We start from the raw sequence: 24,633 nt of genomic DNA, 5'->3' as shown, positions 1-24,633 counted from the left end.
CCTAAGCACATGATCCAGGGGAGGGGAAGAGAGCAGCCAAGATGGAAGCCACGATGTCCTTATAACCTGTCTCGGAAGGGGCACACCATCACTTCCCCTTGTCCTGTTGCACGTGCACCAGCCACCTACAACGTGGGGGGACCAGTGCAGGCGGCCTGGAAGGCTGGCTGCTATGAGAAGTGAGTGAACAAGCAAACAGTGGCGTCCTCCTGTGGTGAGACACTGTTCAGATGTAGAGGAGTACGTGCTGTGTGATTCCATGTGTATGTTCAGCTCTAGAAAAGACCACTTTACTCTCTGACCTCAGAAGGCAGATGAGGCATCAGAGCAGAACTCGCTTCATCTTCTCTTGCCTGCCTCCGCCCCCAAGAGGGGCCTGCAGCAGGAAGGGACAGGTTCTGTCCTCTTCATGCCTTTCTCCCTCTTCCTTTGGCGTTGGGGTCCTCTGATGCCATTGCAGCCCTTTGATGCTGCTTCTCTGGCCAGCGTTGACCCCCAAGGGGTGAGCAGTGCCCGGAAGACTCAGACCTGGCTGCTCCTTGCTGGGCTGAAGAGAGCGTGTCGGCTGCCACGTGCTCCTCTGTCCATCCTGCTCTCTGTCTCTAGGTGTCCTTTCTCCTCCTCAGATAAGCACAAGGCAAACCAACAAGTCCGATGCCTGAGTAGGTACCAAACAAAGGAAGGAGAAGCCTGTTTCCTTTTCTTCTACTCAAACCCCGTCTTCAAGATTGAAGACTCTAGGATTTAGGGCTGAATCCTCTTTGAGCCTCTCTCACTGAGCACAGGGGCCCCCCTTGTGCATGACTGTCTGCTCCCCGTGACGTCAAGACTCCTTCTGCCAGACTTAGCATCACCGCACACCAGTCGCAACCCAGAAAAGGCATGAGCTGTGAGGGGCTGGCCTGGTGGACGGTGGTGCCTTCTCTGCCCGCCCCCACCCCCCTTGTGGGCTCTCTAGAATGTGACCTGCTGAGCTCTCCTTTGTCCCCGGCGTTGGGCCTGGGCCACCAGTTCTGGAGCAGCTGGGAAAACCCATTCATCATAGTATTAAAACTAGTTTAAAAGTGACATCTAACATTGGAGAGAGAACAACAAAACGATTTTACATTCTATGAAAAGAGAACAGCAATAGGGTGAAGCTACAGAGAGCTCCTGAGTTGTCAGTGAACAAAGGAAAAAATAAACAGCAAGTGTTGAGGTAGCGGGAGTGCTGCAGAGGCTGCACGTGGGGGGCAGAGCCAGAGGCGTCTGGCCGCCTCGCCAAGCGCCGGCGTTCTTGGTGATGAGGCCAGCCTCCGCGCACCCGCGATGCCAGGTGCTGGGACGCAGCAGGCATCTCTCAGAGGACACACGGGCGTCTGGCCTGCCTGCTCTGTCCTGTACTTGCCGTGTCCACGAGCCAGCCTCTCAGCCATCTGTGCGACGTTATCCCCTGAAGGTGACTGGTACGTGGTGATCAGAGAGAGTGAAAACCTTCTGCTGGTTAGAATATCCGATATCCAGAAGTTGACAGAGTAGACGATTACAGTTCAATCCTTATTTCATGATTCAACAGCCCGTATTGACTTGGTCAGATAAACGTGCTCATCTCGTTTTAATTATCCTATCTCCCTTCAGTTCTAGATTCTTACATATTAAGTACTCAGTATACATACTTCTTCCTCTAAACCACTACAAACATTAGGATCAGCTACATGTTTCCTGCCGCTGGTATCCAGATTTATTTGAAAGGAACTGGATGCAAAGCATTTTCCGTTCACTGCCCTCATCTCTGGAATTGCCTTCTACTTCCTCAGCTTAATCTCTGCTTTAATCTTCACTTCAAGACTCATCTTTGTAGTTTGGAATTTCCTAGCCACGGAATTGGTTTTTTTCCTTACATTAGCAAAGCCATTCTTTGCTTTTCTTCATTCACACATTCGTCCTCCTTTGGGCAGAAGCTAAAATGCGAGAGGGAGGAGGAAAGAAGCAGCAGCACTGTTCACTTGCTGTCCTACGAGTTGTTGCGTTTACTCTGAGCCACAGTGTCCTCTTCAAATGTAGGAATCCCCACCGGTAACTGTTGCTCCAGCTCCAGACCTCAGCTCCAGCTCCAACTCTGTTGATAAACTAAGTGTATCATCTGGAGCAGTAATACCCCATCAACTGATACACAGCACTTCACAACCTACAGCGTACTATTCAGATGCCTTATAGCCCCAAGCCTGAGGGCTGTGTGGGCCAGGCAGATGCCATAACTCAAGAGGGGAGGGACGCATGTAAGACGAGAGGAGAGACCGTGATGAACTGGGGGCCACGTGCTTTGTCCAGAGAGGCCGCCGCTTTTAATTCCAGCTCGTTGTGACCCTGCAAGACGAGAGCCCTGTGTTATCCAGTCATCCATACCGCCCCCACACACAGAGAATCCATATATATAAACCTCTCTTTTTTAATCGAGGTGTAGTTGACATACAGCATCAGATTAGTTTTAGATGCGCAACATAGTGACGTGATATGTGTGTATATTGTGAAACGATCACCACAGTAAGGTTAGTTTACATCCATCACCACACAGTTACATTCTTTTTTCTTGTGATGAAAACTTTTAAGATCTTGACTCTCAGTAACCTTCAAATGTACAACACAGTATTGTTCACTCTCATCACCATGCTGTACATCGCATTCCCAGGACTTAATCTTATAACTGGAAGTTTATACTTTCTGACCCCCTTCACTTACAAATCTCTTGAAATGTAAGTGTTGGCCACTAATTTATTCTTTCGGTTTTTTTAATGAATCAAGTCACAAGCTTCCTAACTTACCTCTCTGGTCTTATCTTCCTCATCTATAATATTACATGGATAGATAAAATTAATTTTGAGGTCTAAAGTTATGTATTTTCCAATTTTTGACAAGTCAATATATTTACTTATAGCTATATTACCTGCTAATTGCTGACATTGGGAACAGTTTTAAAAGAAGGAATTGTAAAGCATAAGAAAACACATATGTAAGGATTGTTTAAATCTGTCTATAGGAATTTCCTTACTTTATGAAAGTAGTAAGTATTGCATTTTAAAGTTAAAAAAGAAATCCTGGTTACTCACTATCCCCTTGAAACCTTTTTTGTATCCTACAAAGAAATAGATCATATTTTGATGAGTTCTGCTTGCTTGGAGTTAAGTGAAGTCCAGAGGCTGGGAGATGTGGGGAAATCTGGAATCCTCCCAGCCTCCTTTCTTCCATCTCTTCCATCTTTTTTGTCATCAATTCCAGATGTAGAAAAATTCTTCACAAAACTTTGATAAGACCCTTCCCTTCTTTTCTAGCGTCAAATCTAGCTTGCCCTTCCTATTGTCAGACCGCTGCCTTTTATGATGCCACAGGGAATTTATAAACCTTCTGAGTCTCCTGATCCCTCTTGAATTGTCTCAATGCAAATAAATCAACCTAGATTTCCTGCCCCAGTGCGCGTGCCCCTCCTATTCCTTCTCCCATCAGGTGGCATGATTTATAACTGTTTCCTGTGCTCCTTGACCTTGGTCTGAGGATCTCATTAAACATGAGTAAAAAGAAGGCTGGTTTAGGGTGGTTCCCCTTTCCCCCACTAAACTTCTCTTGGCAGGAGTCAGTTCAGACCAGTGTACTCCACAGAATCTATTCCTACCGCCTCTTTTGGTCCCTTTTGAACCAGTGTGGATACTTATTAAAAGTGAATATGGAATTAAATGATATTTGTATTCAAGGACGAGAGGAGTGATATAAAACTATAACATTACCTGTTACAGAATGCCCTTCCCGTGGACAATGTACATGACCAAATTAAATCACCCGTACTATCTGGCTTTCTTGAAAACATTATTCAAGATAAGAATATCTAAAATTTATTGAGCTAACTCTTGTTTTGAGTGCTTCACATGAATTAACTCATATACTCTTCACAACAACCCTGTGAAGTACAGTTATCCTCATTGTACAGAGGAGATGCTAAGAGAGAGACAGTGAGTAATTTGCCCAAAGTCACATAGCTAGTAAGCGATGGAGCTGGGATTCAGAACAAATCATGTCCCTCCATTGCCAACACTGCTGATCACTACACTGAAATGTGTTGCCATCATTGTGGGCTTTTGGTTAGAGATTTCAGTAGCCTTTAGCTGTATTATTAATGACCCAGTAATTCTCTCGTGATAAATAGTACTTTAATAAGCTCTTTTCTAAATTACAGTGAAAATAAATTACCATAATGGACTGTGCTCAGTTTAAAAAGTCAGAATCTTGACAGGCCAAAATCTATTCCCGATCTTACGTCAACAGATGCCTTCTCATTTTCAACAATTATCTTAGAAATTGTTGACTGAATTAATGAGAGTTAGAGAATTCTGATTGAGAACTCAGAGAGCATCTGAAATCAGATAGACCGATTTTTAAGCAGCCAAGTTTGAAAACTTGTATGGTCGTAATCCTAAATTACCATCACAAATGATTCGGGTGTGAAAATACTGTTACTGTCATATATGTACATGGGCAGATATATGGAAATCTGGCCCCAAAATATTACACATCATTTATTAAGATATCTTTTGAACAGCAGAATTTAAGAATCAGTAAATTTGCATTCTTAAGAAGAGCAAATAGAGATTGAAAAGCTGTTAAAAGCTCCTAGAAAATAGTGACTGCCAAAGAATGAACATCTGTTATAGCTGAGGTTCAAGAGCTTTTCCCCCTGTATTTCAAAGATTTTACACAGTGTAAGAATTTAATTAACTAAATAAATGGATGCGCTTTAGTGCTAAAACAGGGTTTGCGGTAGCTGTTTTTCAAGGTAGAGAATGTGCTTAACATAAAGTTTGTGGTGTTGCCGGTGGTGCGCCTCAATATGGCACTCCGGATTGGGTATCATGTTTCTCCTGGCCTTGTGTGAGATTGCAGCCTAATAGTAGTCAACTCTAAAATTAGGTGCCTCTGAAGATCGTTTTGAACATGCGCCTTTCAGGCCTCCCTAGCACTTTAATGAGCCAGGTCACCAGAAATATCCAAAGAGATCGAACTATGTTTAGATATATATGTGCTCTTCGCAAAAGTACCCACCTTGCAGGCCTGAAACCAATACCTAGCTGTATATTAAGACTCATGTTAAACACGTGTAAGAGCCTGGTTGACTTCTCCATCGGCCTTCAGTCACTGGCCCGGATCCAGAGAAAGGACGCACTGTGTGCTGTCCCTCTAGTCAGCTCTGTCCCAGTCTCTGCTAAATGGAAGACTCGTAAGATCAAGTTATCTCTGCAACAGTTTTCCTCACGGTTGCCTCCCTATCTACCTTATTGTTTAGAAAAAATAACCAGGCAGAGCTATACGCTACAGGAAAGCAGTTTTGAAGGCTGGTTCTAATTCAGCTGATTGCCATCTTTAACTGTATTTAGACATTCACTGTTTATAACAGTATTTCCTAATCCTGGATTATCTTCCTGAATGGTAATGATATTACTAGCCACTGGCTTACAACTGTTCTTATGGCCATGCACTGAAATAACTATGTCTCTTACTATATAATATTAAAATAGCTAAATTGTATCTTTTAATACTCTGAGACTAAAATAGGTCTCTCACTTTTATGTCAGCTGGTAGGAGCAGCCATAACTTAACATCTTCTTTTCATTACCATAATGTTTTAACTGTAGAAAATGGCAAAACATGAGCTAAATTAAAGGAAATAACTCTCTCTGTCTAGAGATAATTTCCTCTATTGCTGAAATCTTCTTGTTCTACAACCTTTTTTTAAAAAATCTTTTTTATTGAAATATACACACAGAAAAGTACACATCTAAGCATACATGTCAGTGAATGTTCACAAGGAAATACTCTCATGTAACCAGCATACATATCCAAGAAGCAGATCATTACCAGCACCCCAGAACCAGGCCCTCGTGCTCCCTTTCAGGCTCTGTACCCGGCTCAGTCCTGCATGTGACTGCTTGCCTGAATTCTGATAGTATTGATTAGTTTTACCTTAAAATCAAGACTTTAAAGTTAAGATTTTGTGTCAGCGGAGCTGCTGGGGGCCCAGAGGCAGAGGCCAGTGAAGCCACCACGTGGCCAGAGGGCACAACCTGGAGCCACAGAGGCCTTGTTCGCAGGCCTTGAAGCCTAATGGAATGTGTTCTGCTGGATTTCAAACTTGCTTGGAACTGACAACCCCTTTACTCCTTCCAACTTCTCCCTTTTGGAATGAGGATGTCAAGAAAATGATATGTGGCTAAATGGAAATATCAGTAAAGGGACATAAAACCTAAAAAGAAACTAAAAAGAAATTCTGGAACTGAAAAGTGCATTAACTGAAATGAAATCCCTCACTTAGAGGGATTCAGAGGCAGCTTTGAGCAGGCAGGAGAAAGAATCGGTGCACATGAGGATAGGATAAGGGAAATTATCAAGGCTGAGGAACAGAAAGAAAAATGATTTAAGAAAAGTGAACAGAGCCTAGGGACCTATGGGACAGCATTAAGTGGACCAACATACACATCATGGGAATCCCAGAAGAAGAGAGAGGGAAAGGGGCAGGGAGAATATCTGAAGAAATAATGGTGAAAACTTCCCAAATTTGCTGAAAGACATAAATATAAACATTCATGAATCTCAACAAACTCTAAGTAAGATGAATTCAAAGTGAGACACATTATAATCAAACTTTCAAAAGATGAAGAGAGAGTCATCACATACAAGGATCCTCAGTCGGATTTTCAGCAGGTTTCTTATTGGAATCTTTGGAGGCCAGAAGACTTTTTTGGGGAGGCTGATATATTCAAAGAGCTAAAAGAAAAAAACAAGAATCCTATATCCAGTAAAAACTCTCCTTGAAAAATGAGGGAGAAATTAAGACAGTCTGAGTTAAACAGAAGCTGCAGGAGATCATGACCACTAGATCTGCCCTGCAAGAAATGCTCACAGGAGTCCTGCAGGGTGAAATGAAAGGACAACACTAGACAGTAGCATGAAGCTGCATGGAGAAATAAAGATCTCAATAAAGGTAAATACATGGGCAATTATAAAAGCTAGTATTATTGTAACAATGGTTTGTAACTGTAGTTTTTGTTTTATGCATCATTTAAGAGACTAATAGATTTAAGGGAAAAAAATTATGTGTAAAAGCTCATATTACTGTAACTTTGGTATGTAGCTCCACGTCTTGTTTTCTACGTAATTTAGGAGACTGGCGCATTAAGAAGAATTACTTTTATGTTTTGGGTTACACATTGTATAAGCATGTAGTTTTGTGACATCAGCAGCTAGAAAGGGTGGGGACAGAGCTGTAAAGGAGCAGAGTTTTTATATGTTATTGAAGTTAAGCTGGTGTAAATTCAGATTAGACAGTTATAACTTTAGGATGTTAGATATAATCCCCACGGTAGCCACAAAGAAAATAGATATAGCATATACACAAAAGGAAGTAAGAAAGGAATTTAAACATTTTGCTACAAAAAAAAAAATCAACTAAATACAAGAGAAGGCAGTAATGCAGGAAGTGAGGGACAAAAAAACTATAGGGCATGTAGAAAATAAATAGCACGATGGCAGAAGTAAGCCCCTCCTTATGAGTAATTACTTTAAATGTAAATTGGTTAAACTCTCCAATCAAAAGACAGAGATTGACAGATTGGATAAAAACAGATAAACCAACTACATGCTGTCATCAGGAGGCCCACTTGATGTCCAGAGACATAAAAAAGTTTAAAAATGAAAGGATGGAAAAAGATACTCCATGCAAATAGTGACCATAAGAGAGCATAAGTGGCTCTACTAATATAAGAAAACAGACTTTAAATTGAAAAAGTTTACAAAAGACAAAGAAGGATGTTATATATTAATGAAAAGTTCAATACAGCAGGACAGTGAAACAGATATAAACATCTACACATCAATGGACAGACCATCAAAATATATGAAGCAAAACCTGACATAATTGAAGGAACAAGTAGACAGTTCTACAGTAACAGTTGGAGACTTCATTACCCCATTCACAGTAATGGATAGAACAATCAGAACATAAGTAAGGAAATAACAGATTTAAACAGCACAGTAAACCAACTAAACATTACAGACATATACAAAACACTCCACCCAGCAGTAGCAGCAGACAGGCATGCCTCATTTTACTGCACTTCATTTTGTTGTGCTTCACAGATACTCTGTTTTGTTGTTGTTGTTGGGGTTTTTTGGTTTGTTTTTTTTTTACAGATTGAAGGTTTGTGACGACCTTGCATCAAGCAAGTCTGTAGGTGACACTTTTCAGACACCATTTGCTCACTTTGTGTCTCTATGTCACATTTTGGTAATTCTCACAATATTTCAGACTTTTCCATTATTATCATATTTGTTACAGTGATCTGTGATCAGTGATCTTTGATTTTACTACTACAACTCATTGAAGGCTCAGATGATAGTTAGTGGTTTTTAGCAATGTTTTTTAATTAAAGTCTGTAATTTTTTATTACACATTTAATAGGCTACAGTATAGTGTAAACATAACTTTTTATGCACTGGGAAAGAAAAAAATTCACGTGACTCACTTATTGCAATATTTGCTTTATCACATGGATCTGGAACTGACGCTCAGTATCTCCAAGGTATGCCTGTACACAGTCTTCTCACACGCACGTGGGGTGTTTTCCAGGATGGACCATATGTTAGACCACAATAGATTTTAAAAGATAGATATCATACAAAGTATCTTCTCTGACCACAACAGGACGAAGTTAGAAATTGGTAACGAAAGTGAAATTGAAAAATTTACAAAGTTGTGGAAATTGAACAATACACCTTTAAACAACCAATAGATCAAAGAAGAAATCACTAGGGAAATTAGAAAATACTTGGAGGTGAATGAAAACACAACTTACCAAAACTTCTGGGACATAGTGAAAGCAGTGCTGTGGGAAATTTGTAGCTTCAAATGCTTACATTAAAAAACAAGAAAGATCTCAAATCAACAATATAACTTTATAATTTATGGAAGTAAAAGAAGGAAAGCAAACTAACCCAAAGCCAGCAGAAGAAAGGAAATAATAAAGATTTAAGCAGAGAATCAATAAAACAGAGAAAAGAAAAACAGGAGAGAAAAATCAGAAAAACCAACGAAGCTTTTGCTTTGAAAAAGTCAACAAAATTGATAAACTTTTAGCTATATGGACTAAGGAAGAAAAAGAAGTCTCAGTTACTAAAATCAGAAATGAAAATGGGGACATTACTACTGATTCTCCACAAATAAAAAGGATTATGAGAGTGTACTGTGAACAGTTGTAAGCCAAACAATGGGGTAACCTATAGATGAAACAAATTCCCAGAAGCGAAAAAACTACCAAGACCAAATCATGAAGAAATAGAAAAGCTGAGTTAGACCTAGTAAGAAGATTGAGTCAGTAATCAAAAACAACAAAGAAAAGCCCTAGACCTGATGCCTTCATTCCTGAATTCTTTAAAGAAGAACTAATACCTATCCTCCTCCAATGTTTCCCAAAAATTGAAGGCAAAGGAATACTTCCTAATTCATTCTGTGAGGCCAGCATTACCCTGAAAACAAAGCCAGGCAAAGAGACTACAAAAAAACAAAACTACAAACCAGTATCCTGTATGAACATTGTTGCAGAAATCCTCAGCAAAATACCAGCATACAGAATTCAACAGCATATTAAAACATCATATATCATGACTAAGAGGGATTTGTTCCCGGAATGCAAGGCTGGTTCAACATACAAAAATTAATCAATGTAATAAACCACATCTGCAGAATAAAGGGGAAAAAAATCACATGATCATCTCAATTGATTTGACAAAATTCAACACTCTTTTATGATAAAAACACTCAATTACCTCCACATAATAAAATCCATATATGAAAATCCCACAGCAAACATCACTCTCAATAGTGAAAGACTGAAATGAAACCTTTTCCTCTGAGATCAGGAACAAGGCAAGAGTACCTGCTTTCACCACTTCTTTGCCTTTTTTTTTTTTAAGATTTTTTTTTTTTTATGTGGACCATTTTTAAAGTCTTCATTGAATTTGTTACAGTGTTGCTTCTTCAAGCTTTGGTTTTTTCGCAGCAAGGCATGTGGGATCTTAGCTCCCCAACCAGGGATCGAAACCACACCCCCTGCATTGGAAGGCAAAGTCTCAACCACTGGACCACCAGGGAAGTCCCTCACCATTTCTTTTCAACGTAGTACTGGAAGTTCTATCCAGAGCAGTTAGGCAAAATAAATAAATAAAAGAACTCCAATTTGGAAAGGAAGAAGCAGAATTATCTCTGTTTGCAGGTGGTATGAGCTTATATGTAGAAAACCCTAAGGATTTCTCACAGAAAAAAAAGCTGTTAGAACTAGTAAATGAATTCAGCAAAGTAGGATGCAAAGAGTCAACATACAAAACTTCCCTGGTGGTCCAGTGGTTAAGAATCTGTCTTGCAGTGCAGGGGACACTGGTTCGATCCCTGGTTGGGGAACTAAGATCCCACATGCAATGGGGCAAGTAAGCCCGCACACTGCAGCTACTGAGCTCGCATGCCACAACTAGAGAGCCTGTGTGCCACAACTACAGAACCCACGTACTCTGAAGCCTGCATGCCACAACAACAGAGCCCACACACTTTGGAGCCCTCATGCTGCAACTACTGAGCCCACACGCCCTGGAGCCTACGTGCCACAACTAGAGAGCCTGCGTGCCGCAACTGATGAGCCCACACGCCACAATTAGAGAGAAGCCTGCCCGCAACGAAGAGCCTGCGTGCCGCAATGAAAGATCCCACATAACACAGCTAAGACCCAATGCAGCCAATAAATAAATAAAATAGAATAATAGTAATCTTCAAAAAAAATTTTTTTAAGTCAACATATAAAAATTTGTTTGCGTTTTTATACACAAACAATGAACAAACTGAGAAAGAAATTACAAAAGCAATTTCACACACAATAGCATTAAAAAGATTAAAATACTGAGGAATTAACTTAACCAAGGAGGTGATAGACTTGTACAATGAAAAATACAAAACATTGCTGAAAGAATTTAAAGAAGACATAAATTAATGGAAAAATATTCCTGGTTCATGGTTTTGGAAGACTTAAAATTGTTAAAATATCACTACTACCCAAAGCAATCTGCAGATTCATGCAGTCACATATAAATTCCAGAGATGCTTTTTTTCAGAAATAGAAAACCCATCCTAATATCTATATGGAATCAATCTCAAGGGACCCTGAATAAGCCAGAACAATCTTGAAAAAAAACAAAACTGGAGAACTCACAGTTCCTGATTTCAAAACTTACTATAAATCTAAAAGCATCAAAACAATGTGCTATTAGCATAAAGACAGATGTACAGACCAGTGGAATACAGAGCCCAGAAATAAGCCCTTACATACATGGTCAGATGATTTTTTTTTTTTTTTTTTTTTGCGGTGCGTGGGCCTCTCACTGCTGTGGCCTCTCCCATTGCGGAGCACAGGCTCCGGACGCACAGGTTCAGCGGCCATGGCTCACGGGCCCAGCCGCTCCACGGCATGTGGGATCCTCCCGGACCAGGGCACGAACCCGTGTCCCCTGCATCGGCAGGTGGACTCTCAACCACTGCGCCACCTGCGAAGACCTCAGATGATTTTTGACAAGGGTGCCAGTACCATTCAATGGGAAAAGGACAGTCAATTCAACAAATGGTGCTGGGAAAACTGGATATCCACATGCTAAAGAATGAGTTTGGACCCTTACCTAACACCATATACAAAAATTAAATCCAGTTGAATCAAGGACCAGAGCATGAGACCTAAAACAATGACATTTTTAGAAGAAAGCAGTATAAAAACTTCATGAGAGCTAGAAATACTGATTTCTGGAGTCATCAAAATAGAAGTACCAGTTAAAGCCATAAAAAATGTATTTGCTTACTCAAGAGAAAATATAGGCGTTACGTTTACTTTTTACTGTTTTCTGACACTTGTGTGAAAATATTAACACATGCCATTCTTTTAATCCTTACATAATATAACTCAGCAAACAGATGCCCTCTGTACACCACCCCATTGTTAAGAGTTCAGAATCGGCTTTATTGGATGAGAACTGCTGGAAGTTTTTTATAAGGTTTCAGGGCTTTTAAGATCTTTTTTCCATGATTTGCATGTGTTGAGAATGCTTTAAGCGTTTATGGCACAGTGTATCACAGGTAATTGTGATATTATGTACCCCACAGGCTTTTTGCTGTTTTGACATTTTAAATTAAAGATATGTTCCTGGAAACAAGGAGGATGGGAGTTAAAAATTCTACAGCCGTATTTTGAAGAGGTAAAATAAATGTAGGGTAAAAAAATTCCTCACCGAAAACAATTCAGTCTAAATGCTATCGATTTCAGGTTATTTTCTCTATTTTCCTTAAAGAACCTAAAGTTTTCAATCTTTCTGCATTTGATCCCTTAGCAAAAATATCTAGTACCTTTTCTTTTTTTAACTCTTGGTTAAGTTAACCTATCCACTTGAAGTGCCACAGTTATTTCATGAACTAGTCTTTCATATAGTCGGGTAATAAATTGTACTTCACATCTTGATATAGTTAGGACTGATCCTTAGCCAGTAAATTGCTGTGTATTTCTAGGAGAGTATAATCCTCAGTAACATAAATTAAGAACTTTTAAAAATCAATTATATTATGAACATCAGCTGTCCATTAATATTGATTAATAAATCAGTAAGTTTCAAAATTAATAATTTTCAAATCAATAAAAGTAAAAATATATTGATAACTTATGAGTTGATAAAATTAATATTTACTATTATTATTTGTCTAAATGGAAGGAGCTACATGTGTGAGAAAGAAGGAATTTTTCTTAACCTAAAAACAGGGAGGCTAGTCAAAAGGACCTACCTGCACATGCCTAGGAAGTGCAGGGGTGCTGTTGGTTCTTGGGACTGGGGTGTCCTTACCACCAAAATAAAGCTGTAGTTTTGGATGATTAGATGAACCCAGTTGCAGACTAACTGTGGTCAGATGGCTACAGAGACCTGGACTGGATAGGCTCTCCTGACCTAGAAGTTTCCCGGAAGCGGCTGCTAAGAGTTAGGTCTACTGCAGACACAGCAGCCCCCGCTGCCTGCCTCCCCGACCTGTCCCAGGGTTGGGCGGAGGTGAACCAAGGCTTGCTGGGGAGGGCGGTGCTCTGTGGGCAGGCCTTCGGGGCAGCTGCTGGCTGCTTCCGGCCCCTCACAGTCCCGCTGTGGTAGCTAATCAGCTGCTGCCCAAATACCTAAGTCTGTTGTCAAGAAGGTTTTCGCTTCCCCTGTGCCTTTAACCATAGTTGTCTTTTTTCATTCAGTTGGCGATCTTCCTGGCTCTCAGTATGAGGAGTGAATTTTCATCGGTGCCTGGACATTTGGGGTCTGGGGCACGCCCTGTGACTCTGGATCTTATTTAAACCATCTCTGCCAGCTGGTTTTCGTTGGCACACTCCAGAGAGGAGAGGGTGGTGAGGCCTCATTACTGCCCAGTGGAGGCAAATCCAGGCTCCCCTCTGCCTCTGTTGACACCCAGGGAGTGGGGCTCCCCGTCACTCCGGGCAGCGGTATGAATTGTACCCCTGCTAGGCCTCCCCGGACTTATTCCTGCCGGGATGTGTAGGACTCCCTCCGTAAGCACTGCAGGGTGGCCTCCTTCCTGCTGTGCAGCACTGGGCCTCCTCTGACACTTCCCAGGGTGGGACTCACCGCTCCACCCGCCTGTCCCCGCTGCCACTGGGGGGGCTTGGTTACTGCCCCTTCCCTGGCTTCCTCTGACACCTGCCCGGGGGGAGGAGAGGCTGTGGGGTACAGGCCCCAGCTCACCATTTAGCTTTGCTGCCATGGGCGGCAGTTTTTCCTGTGACCTTTTGAGTAGAGTGATTATAGTCTAAAATGTTTTTATCTTGCTAGGCTGCCCCTTTCCCCTCTAGGCCTCCTGGGCTAGAGAGCTCAGGCTTTTGTTGTCTGTGACTGTTGGTGCTTCCAGGTCGCTGGTTTCCAGCTCCAGGTCTGATATATGAGGCAAGAAGAAAATCCAGGGAACTTACCACCTGTGACATTCTTTGGGTCCCAGTGTCCTTAACCAGTCTGTCTTCCCTCCACCTTTTTATGTTGGTGTGGCTATAGTTTTACATTTGTATGTATAGCTTACAGTTACTTTTTAGTTTTACTTTTGTACTTATCAGAGGTATGGGGAAAAGTATGTCTGCTCCATCTTCTAGAAGCAGCAAGTTAAAGCTAACCTTTATTTCTGAAGGAAGACTTAGGCAAAACTACCTTTTCTCTTTAGTAAGACAATAGTTATGTTCTAGGTTTAGAGATCTAAGTGACCCCAGTAGAGTTTGAACTTTAGTGCCAGTATTCAGATAACCCAGTTTTTTTGAAATCACAATCTTCACTACCCGCCAGCCCCAGTCACTTATTGATGTGTTTTAGAAAATGATACCTCTAGTAGCAGACAAGTTTTGCTGTCTAGTTTCACTAATTTATTCAGCCACTGATGCCTTTTAAATGATTCTTAATGGGTATTCATTCCTTATTAGAACCTATCTATGCCTGGTGCTTCTTGTTTATTTCTAGAAATCAGAGTTTTTCAAATACTTGAGTTTATTGAAATGATCAGTGAAGTATTTCCACAACCGTAAATATATGAGATCATTTAAGATACTTTTTTTTTTTTTTTTTTGCCGTACACGGGCCTCTCACCGCTGTGGCCTCTCCCGTTGCGGAGCACAGGCTCCAGACACGCAGGCTCAGAGGCCATGGCTCACGGGCCCAGCCGCTCCGCGGCATGTGGGATCTTCGCAGACCGGGGCATGAACCCATGTCCCCTGCACTGGCAGGCGGACTCCCAACCACCAGGGAAGCCCTAAGATACTTTTTTAAATTTAATCTTTTTTTTTGTTTTGTTTTAGAAAGGCCTGATTCTAATAAATGTCAGGGGATTTTTTCCTTTACACAAAAGACTGAAAGCCATTTAGCTCAATTTCACAAAAAAAGAAGTAACTTTGGAAACTAGAGAAGACACCTAGAACGCATTGGTCGTTTTTTGCTGATTTTACCAGCATGACCACATATGAAGGTTTGTGAAAGCACATATGTACAGAGAAATCCTTTTATAATGAAGTCTCACAGAACAGGAAGAACAGGTGGTATTGCAGAGTCTGGCCTTCTGTCAGTTGCTCTCCGTATGGATGGTTTCCAGTAAGAACCCAAATGGCCCTCACATCCCTGGGTTTGTTTAAAGATACTTCAGTGTACGTGCTCATGAGTGTACAATTTATAGTTAACTTTATTTTGAGTCAATTCCATTCATTCCTTTTCCACACATGGACCATGATTTTGTAAAAGGAAAGCATAAAATTCCCTCAAAACTTCTTACTTTAAGAATTTTGATCCTTCTTATCTAAAAGGCATCTTTTTTCTGTGTGTGTGTGCTTAAAAGTGCTTCAAATTCTTGAAGATTACCCCATTGCCTGCTCAGCTATTCCTCAAACAGGGGGAAACGTTTTTACTTTTTTTTATATAAAAAGCATCAAATAAATTAAAGTTAATTTCTGTGTATTTACTAAGGAAAGGGTGTCCTGTTTGAAGCGAGAGTACTAAACTTTCCTGCTTTGCAGCACTAAATTGTTGGGTTGGAACGCATTGTAATAGATACCTATAGTTTGTGCTGCCATCCTTGAGAAAATGATTTTTTTAAATTTGTGTTTAACACAATCTAAGATTTTTTTTAAATGGGGGGGGTCAGTCTTTTCTGTTACATGTGAAGGAATTTAGTGTCACTTCTCTTTTTCGTGGCCTCTGTATCTGTAACATTTTAACTGTATACTTAGCCACCCAGATCGCGTAATCCATAAACAAAGCTGTGGTAAATGCTCTCCGATACTGACCTTTGTTCACTGGTTTCTAGAATAACAGAAAACATCTACCTACATTTTGTTCTTTTCTTAGATATGATGATGAGTCTCACTGGATCCAGCTAATATTCCCCCTAAACATTCTGGTTATTTTGCAGAATGTAGTGCTTCTGTTGCTTTGAGAACAGATACAACTGGAAGAAATGATCCTTATAACATTAAAACTGGGTTTACTGCAAGTAAAAAAGTAAACCTAAAGGGTTACTTTAGGTTTATTGCAAGGATGAGAAGTATGTGCTAGAAAGTTGAGGCAGTGATCAGGAATAAAGTTTCAATCGCACTTTGTTTTAAACAGTCTCATTTCAGACATTGGTTTGGGTCAGTATAAACAAGATGGCCTACAGGGTATTTCATTCCTGTAACTTTATGGATCTGGCTCTGATTTTTCACCCCAGTATACTGCAGATACACACCACGGGCCTGCCAGAAACAGGACAGCTCTCAAAATTTAGAAATAGAATAGAAATTCTTATAAAGTATTTTAAGTATTTTTTAGTTTTAAAACACTGAATATGTCTTTATTCTCATGTTAATATTTGTTGAAAGAGAGAAAGAATAAGCTTCCATCCTTCAGGGTTCAAAGTTACAGTCTGCATGGCATATAAGAAAGTGTTAGACATACATAATAATCAGGACTAAGCATTAAGATTAATAAATACTTTCTGGAGGCTGAGAAGGAAGGAATATGTGCGTCTCTGAGTTAGGGAAGCAAGGAATCCCACACAAACCTTTCTAAGAACTAAGGAATGATTATAATAGATGGAAAAACGTAGGCTCCTTTAAAAAAAAAAAAAATCAGAAAGTTTGCTGGTGTTTGTTTTCTTTGCTTTCTACCAAGAGGGGAAAAAACAGTAGAGTTTTGCTAGGAAATACAGAATATGTAGAAAGAACAGATATCCTATGAGCTTAATGCCATAAATGGTGATGTATTCAAGTATATCCTTTTAGATAAGAGAAGATTACATGAAACCTTAAGAAAAAAAAATCCACTGAGTAACAAAATAAATACCTGAATATCTATAGTCAGAAGTTCTCCTTTTCACACATAAATCAATTTGTATATGAGGAAATCAAAGAAAAGAACCTTATACGTGCTTATAAATCAGAGTGCCTGGGTGCTGGGGTCCTTTCTGAACCTATTCTAAGTAACAGCAGTTGTTTTTATTTGAGATAAAACTCTGCTAGTTAGTTAAAATGTCTATTTTATTTTCTTTTGGCTGAGATAACTCATTGTGGTAATGCTGGATTTTTCATAGTTATGAGCAATTGTGTTTGGTAAGTGCATCTATTTTTAATTAATACAAATGGAAAAGAGCATTATTTAATAAAGATAATTTCATAGAAAAAGCTTTCAAAATATGAAGCTCATTGCTGGAACAATAATAAAATATAATCCCAAATGTAACAACCATGGAAAATAGATTCTTGAATTTGACAAACATATGTTAAGGAATATATATATATATATATATATATATATATATATATATATATATATATATGTATATTATGTGTGTATATATGTGTGTATATATGTGTGTGTGTATATGTATGTGTGTGTATATGTATGTGTATATGTGTGTATATATGTATGTGTGTATGTGTATATATATGTATGTGTGTATATGTGTGTGTATATATGTATGTGTGTGTATATATATGTGTGTATATATATGTGTGTGTGTGTGTATATGTATGTGTGTGTGTGTGTGTGTGTATATATATATATATATATATGTATATATGTATGTATGTATGTATACTGGCAAGTTTACTAGTTACTAGGTTGCTACACGGGTGAGTGAGTCTTTGTCCCAGCCCTCACAGACTCACAATCCATGGGAAGAAAAGACATGTAGACAGATTATTAGAATCTGACAGAGGTTCCAGATAACACTGAAATCCTTTTGTTCCAAACCTGAAGATACTGGATAAGCGTTAATCCCCTCTCAATTTGTGATGCATGATTGAGCTCAATTGACAGAAAAAATCTGCAGGTGTCAGAAGCAAAGAGGGGTGTGAACTGAAGCAGCAGCAGCCCTGGGCATTATGACCAGTCTGACCAGTTAGGGCTGGGGCTGGGTTTTAGTGCCCGCACAGGGAAAGAAGGCGAGACTTTAGGATGACATGAACTGGGGACCTGGAATTGAACTTCTGCCGCGAGATGGGACAGTCAGATGAGTGCCATTCAAGGGAAAGGAAATAAGACTAATTGAGTCAAACCTTTACCACCGGTAGATGAGAAAAGCTTTTCTCTGCCGTGACCTTGGGAAGGAACCCCAGGTCCCTTATAAGATGTCAGAATTCTGAAGCCTGTAACTCCAGCAGATTTAGAGTATAAATTGATACTGCCACTGGGCGTGGGAAGCTCCTACCTGAAATATTAGAATAAAAATGTATGCCCCATTAGAGCCTAGCAGAAGCAATTACAGTATCACTGCTGGGATCCTTCAACAGCCCAGACATCACAATATTCCCATGGAAAAAAACAGGTGACCCTTAGGATGAGCTCACAGTCAGTCCACAACGAGGAGGATGTAACAGAGGAGATTACTTCTCTGAAGACTTAAGATCCTAGACGGGCAATATTTTCTTGAAGTTTTTAAAATAACTAAAGAGAGGAAGTATAAGGATCAGAAGGAAGAACAGTGGATACAGACAGGATAGTGTCATAGTTGAGAGTGTGGGGTCTGAAAATTAAGACAGGTGTCAGACTTCAGAAGAGAAATTGCAGCTTACATCACCAAGAGCTAATATCCCAAAAAAGAGCATTCCTAAAAATGGAGAAGAAGATAACAACTTAATGGGGGGTGGGGGGAATAGTCCAAAGATAGGAACGGAAGGTCATGGGGAAGAAATGTAGATAGTCTCTAAACATGAATCCATGCCCGACCCGCTCGTATTAAGGTAAAGTCAAACTGAGGTGCTGTTTGGCCGAAGTCACGGCGGGGTTAGCGGCATATTCAGCTGACAGGGCTGCGCGCCACACTCGTCAAACTCTACTGGTGGGAGCGCAGAACGCACACCTCCTGTGGAGGGAATTTGGCAACATGTAATAACATTACTTACCTATGTTTTCACTTTTTGACCCAGAAGTGAAGCTTCTAGGAAGCTGTCCCAAAGACACATTTTCAAAATTTCAAAACACAATTTCAAAAACAAAATAACACATATACAAGGTAATTCCGTGTGTGCTACTATAGTGTTTGCTACAATATTTGTAGTAGCAGTAGATTAGAAATAACTCAGATACCCAACAGTGGGATACTGGTTGAATCAATTACAATACATCCAATGGAGTAGAGTACTGTGCAGCTGTAGAAGGGAATGGGAAACATCTCTATTGTTATGAAGTGACTACTTGAATATGTTGTTAAATGAAAAAGCAAGATGCAGAATAGTGTATTTAATATTCTACTTCTTATGTGAGAAAAGTGGGTAAATTCATAAATGTTTGTGAGAGTGTATGCTTGCTTACAGTTACATAAAGAACAATTTAAAGGTAAATTTAAAATTTACACCAAAAATTTCCTATGAAAAGAGGAAGGGAATAGGATAGAGAAGGCAGGATTGAAAGCAAGTCTTCTCTGAAAGTACCTCGTTATACCTCGTTATATAGTTTTGACTCTAGAATCATAGGGATGTTTTACATAATCAAAAATAAAATTACATCAGAAAGAGGGGAAAGCAATTCCTGAATTTTGTAAACAAACTGAAACAAATGAATCTAGTTATTTATTAAATTGTTCCATAGTCACATACAGCAGAGAATCAGTTCAACTAACCTTATATATTACAGATTTTTCTCTGTACATTCTCAGTAAGATATACTCCAATGAGAAGAAAATAGAATGCAGAGAAATTTTAAAGTTCATTCTGAAGGCATATTGATAGTGATTACGTTGGTATTGGTATTTTCAAAGAATTAAATTGATGGATAAAACAAATAAAAAGTAATTATGTCATTATTGTTAGGAACCAAGGTTTTTCAGCATAAGAGGAAAAAAGATATATAAAGTATAAAATCAAAGAAGTTAAGTAAGAACTTATTCTTTAAGATGCAGACCTAGAATCTTAAATCTAAATTGAAAATATCACTGTTGATTTATAATTTTCTCCCTCTTAATAAGAAAGAAAGTTTTTCCTACCTCTCAACTGAAACAACCAGAAAGCAGTAATCCAGCAGCACTGAGCACCCAGCACCCGCTCCTGTCCCACTGAATGAATGAGCTCTTTGGTAAACCAGCTGATTCCAGATCTGGGGCAAGAAATGTACAAGACGAGCTTAGCGCATGTTTGCCGGAACGCAAGAGTAATGTCATGTCAGAAGGACACAGAAAGTCTGCTACCGTACACAGAATGCACAGGATGGTTATTCCCTCCACATTTTGGTCCTAATCAGGACCAAAATTAAACTATCTAACTGATTTCTTTAAAAAGCAAAACAAAGTCAGTAGGAAGCACACTTTTCTATTAGACCTTGCACTCCAGCTGAGAAAATAAATAGGATGTGAAGGTAGTCTGACCATGACTGCTGTCGGGCTAAATTCAGCACAGTTGTCTCCTCTAGTCTAGTTGCCATCCCCTGCCTACCACACTGCTTCACGGGAGTCCCCCCAAAGTTGTCCAACCAGTGGAAAAGGAGCTTTCCCAGCTAGAAGGATAATCTTCAGTCAAGTGTGTATAAAATGAACAACTCAAGAATAATTAATGGGGCTCCCCTGGTGGCGCAGTGGTTGAGAGTCCGCCTGCCGATGCAGGGGACACGGGTTCGTGCCCCGGTCCGGGAAGATCCCACATGCCGCGGAGCGGCTGGGCCCGTGAGCCGTGGCCGCTGAGTCTGCGCATCCGGAGCCTGTGCTCCACAACGGGAGAGGCCACAACAGTGAGAGGCCCACGTTACGCAAAAAAAAAAAACAAAAAAAAACAAAAAAACAACTAAAAAATAGAATAATTAATGACTACTTATACTTTTTCATGAAATGAAGTTTAAAATAAAGCTCATAGGTAATTTGTTGAAATTTTGCTAAGTTTATAACCAACAGAGTCCAACCCACCTGAAAACGATGAAGATTATGCTTTTCTCATTTTGTATATCAAATACCAAAATAGCAAATTAAAGTTTAATTAAAATTCACTATAGTAAAATGATTTCTAAAGTTTAACAAATGTAGGCAGAAATAATTTTAATGCTTTCTTTTTTTTTTTTTTTTTTTTTTTTTTTGTTGCCCGGGCCCCTCTCTGCTCTGGCCCCTCCCGTTGCGGAGCACAGGCTCCGGATGCGCAGGCTCAGCGGCCATGGCTCACGGGCCCAGCCGCTCCGCGGCATGTGGGATCTTCCCAGACTGGGGCACGAACCCGTGTCCCCTGCATCGGCAGGCGGACTCTCAACCACTGCGCCACCAGGGAAGCCCTTAATGCTTTCTTAAAGATAATTATAATTGGAAATAATGCTAGTTAGGTTAAGACTTATTTATGATATGTTTTCTAAAATATCTCAGAATATTTCTAAGTAGTAGTTTTTCTAAAACTCATTTAGGTAGGTTAATAGCGTTATCAGAAACCAGAAAGGAAAGATTAGTGAACAACCAGGTAACTCTGATCAGAATTCCAACCTTTTAATACCTGGGTTTGAATAACCAACATGTACTGTTTCTTAGCCTAACTAAGTATTTTTCTGTGAAACATATAGTTTCTGTACCACCTTTTTTGAGCATTGACATCTTAGTCCTAAAAGAAAAGATTAACAGAATAAACGATGAACCTTTCCTCTGGGAGGGTATGTATACCTATATACACAGATATGCGTTTACAGCTTAAAAAGTTTATCTCAGCAAGTTTCCTCCTGTCCTTTTTTTTTTTTTCTCCTTCCTTCCTTCAAACAACTTTATTCTTCATGTCGTGGGACCATGGGAGTTCGGCTCTCTGCACATGCACGTGGCATGGTTCAAGAGGGAAAATATTTGGGTATAAAGTACCTTCCATGCTTGCTGGTCTTAGTCTTAAGAAGAGCGTAGAACAAGAGATTCTTGAGCAGAGTGTCGTTTATATGGTCTGTATAATATCTACTGCGCTGCGAGCTGTCCGATACTTAGTGCTCAACTTCTGACTGTGCAGGAAACAGACTTCACACCAAATTAATGAATATTTGACCTGGGAACACTAGTTAACTTTGATAAACCTCATGTCTTTCAGAAATGGAGACCCTCTTAGGGCTATTTCTTCATTCGCTTACATGGATCAAATAAGTAACCTGTGGTCTTATCTGTCTCCTGTGATCAGTTCTTGTGCGAGGCCTTCATTCTCATTCCTGAGGAATACTTGAGATACATCCTGCCTTGAAAGTGGATTTGCATGTGCTTTATTAGTTCTTCTCTAAGATTTTAAACTCACACTCGGTATCAGGCGTTAAGACTGCGTGTCATGCTCTAAGATAATAACTATCCACGTGTACTTTTGCTGCAGGGTCCTGTTAAAGTCCCCGGGGAAGTGTTTCTTACCCACGTGAAAGTGAGTGAGGTGCAGCATGTTGTCACTTTCCGGTGCGCCCCTTTGCCCTTTGCTCTCTCCCTCATGCTTCCCCAGAGCTGCCTTGCAGACGACTCTCCATTTGTCATAAGTACGGCTTGACATAAGAAAGAGTGCCCTACATATTTTCAAGGTCCCTCTAAGTCATCTCAGAAAAGAGAAGTTTGATATCACAGACAATTTCTTGATAAGTATTTTTTCTGCTGTCATTATATCCTGGAGGGAGGAACTGGCTTAGAAATGTTCATATATTACTAGGGGAAAATGTAAAGAGCCCAAATGCCCGGCAATATGGGACTTGTTAAACATCTATTCAACTGAATACCATGCAGCCAGTTAAAATTAGGTTTTAGAGTGATACGTAATGCCATGAAAAGAAATGTTCATAACGATGGTGACAGCTGAAATTTATTGGGTGTCGATTGTACGCCAGGCACCTTTCTAAGAGCTTGTATTACCTCGGTTAATCCTAACAACAGTCTTATGGGGAGAAGGTATTGTTCTCATTTTAAAGGTGAGGAAATTGAGGCTCCGAGTAGCTTGCCCCAGCTGAGCTAGCTGGTAAGAGGCAGAACTAGAATTCAGGCCCAGGCACTTGGGCCCTACCCTTGCTCAGGCATCATTATGTGAAAAAATACCGAAGAAGAATCTCTCTAAACTTTTTTATGGATCTAGACAAAATGTTTTAAATTCATCTAGAAAAGAAAATGTGTCAATCAGATTTTGACAAAGCAGAATTGGTAGAGAAGGACAACATGTTCTACCAGGTATCAAAATATACCATAAGATATAGCAATTTAAAAAATACCATATCATAGCAGAAATAGAGAATAAATCGGAAAAGCATGCTACTTTTTATGTTCATAGTGAAGAGGCTGAACAGGTGCACCTAAATATTAACAATGATTATCACTGGTTAGAGGGATTTACAGGTAATTTTTCTTTTTTCTTTTTGTGTTTTAGATTATCTACAGTGAACATTTTTGAATCATATAATGTTAACAAATGTATTTTTAATGCTTTTAAAACTTCAGGTTTTAACAATATTGCTGTTTGATTTTATGCATAGTGTTTGTACCGTGCATTTTCTAAATTGCTTGCTTTGCAAAGGGAATTCTCTAAAATGTTTTATACATATATATATATTACATTCACCTGGGTTTTAAATTAACCAAGCACATAGAATTACCAATCCAGTCCTCCATTTTGGTGAACATGGAGAAGAGGCAGTGGGATAATAATCCTCTTCTGGTCTAGGGTTGAAGAGAAGGATTTCAGAATCTTCAATTCATTTCCAAAACCTGAATTGTTTACTGGTGGTGTAAAGAAAAGCTATTGAATTTTAATATATAGCTTCTGTCTGGTCACCTTGCTGAACTTTATTGTAAATTGTAATCATTTTTCAATTGATTCTCTTGGATTTTCTAGGTATATAATGATTTCATTTACAGATAATGATAACTTTTCCCCCAATATTTATGGTCTGTATGTTATACAACATCCCCCCCCGCAAATGGAATAGTTGTTAAAAAGGGTGAGTAATTTTATGGTAACCTGGAAAGATGGGTCCTATATATTGATATCATGAAGTGAAAAAATAGAGTTAGCAGAGTTCTATCCTATATGTAGTATAATCCAATCCTTATTTTAAAAAATAAAAACAAGCACTGCAATAAAGTGCTTAATTTAGGGAGGTTACTCCTCCCTCCAGAATTCCTGTGGAAATTTAGGTGCTTGTCTTAGCCTGCTCGGGCTGCCATAACAAAGTACCATAGACTGAGTGACTTAAACAACAGAAATTTATTTTCTCACCATTCCGGAGGCTGGGAAGTCCCAGATCAAGGTGCCAGCTGCCTTGGTTCCTGGAAGAGCCCTCTTCCTGGCTCACGGAGGCCTCCTCCTCACCATGTCCCCACGCGGCAGGGGGACTCATCTCCCGCTTCCTCTTCTTACAGGGCCGCAGTCCCATCAGATTAGGGCCCCACCTTATGACCTCACTGAACCCTAATTTATCTCCTAAAGGCTGTCTGCAGACACAGTCGGCTTGGGGGTCAGGGCCTCAACATGAATTTTGAGGGGACCCAGTTCAGTCCATAATAGTGTCTAAACTTTCTTCCCCCAATATCCTCAGAAATCCTATGTTTAACTTACTTTATTTTGGACAGGATTCGTTTTA

At 39.8% G+C, this 24,633-nt stretch overlaps 1 protein-coding gene across 13 annotated transcripts in view; it reads left to right on the top strand.

Annotated features, from left to right (window-relative positions):
• Positions 1–24,633, top strand: part of ERC1 (ELKS/RAB6-interacting/CAST family member 1) — a 394,434-nt gene that overhangs the window by 310,493 nt on the left and 59,308 nt on the right. The gene's annotated exons all lie outside the window — the stretch shown is intronic.

This window comes from Aethalodelphis obliquidens, unplaced genomic scaffold (genome assembly GCF_003676395.1).
Source record: "Aethalodelphis obliquidens isolate GAN/ISIS:26980383/991018 unplaced genomic scaffold, ASM367639v1 scaffold83, whole genome shotgun sequence".
Taxonomy (NCBI): Eukaryota; Metazoa; Chordata; class Mammalia; order Artiodactyla; family Delphinidae; genus Aethalodelphis; species Aethalodelphis obliquidens.
Note: the sequence above shows the minus strand (reverse complement) of the source record. Positions and strands in the feature narration are given on the sequence as shown.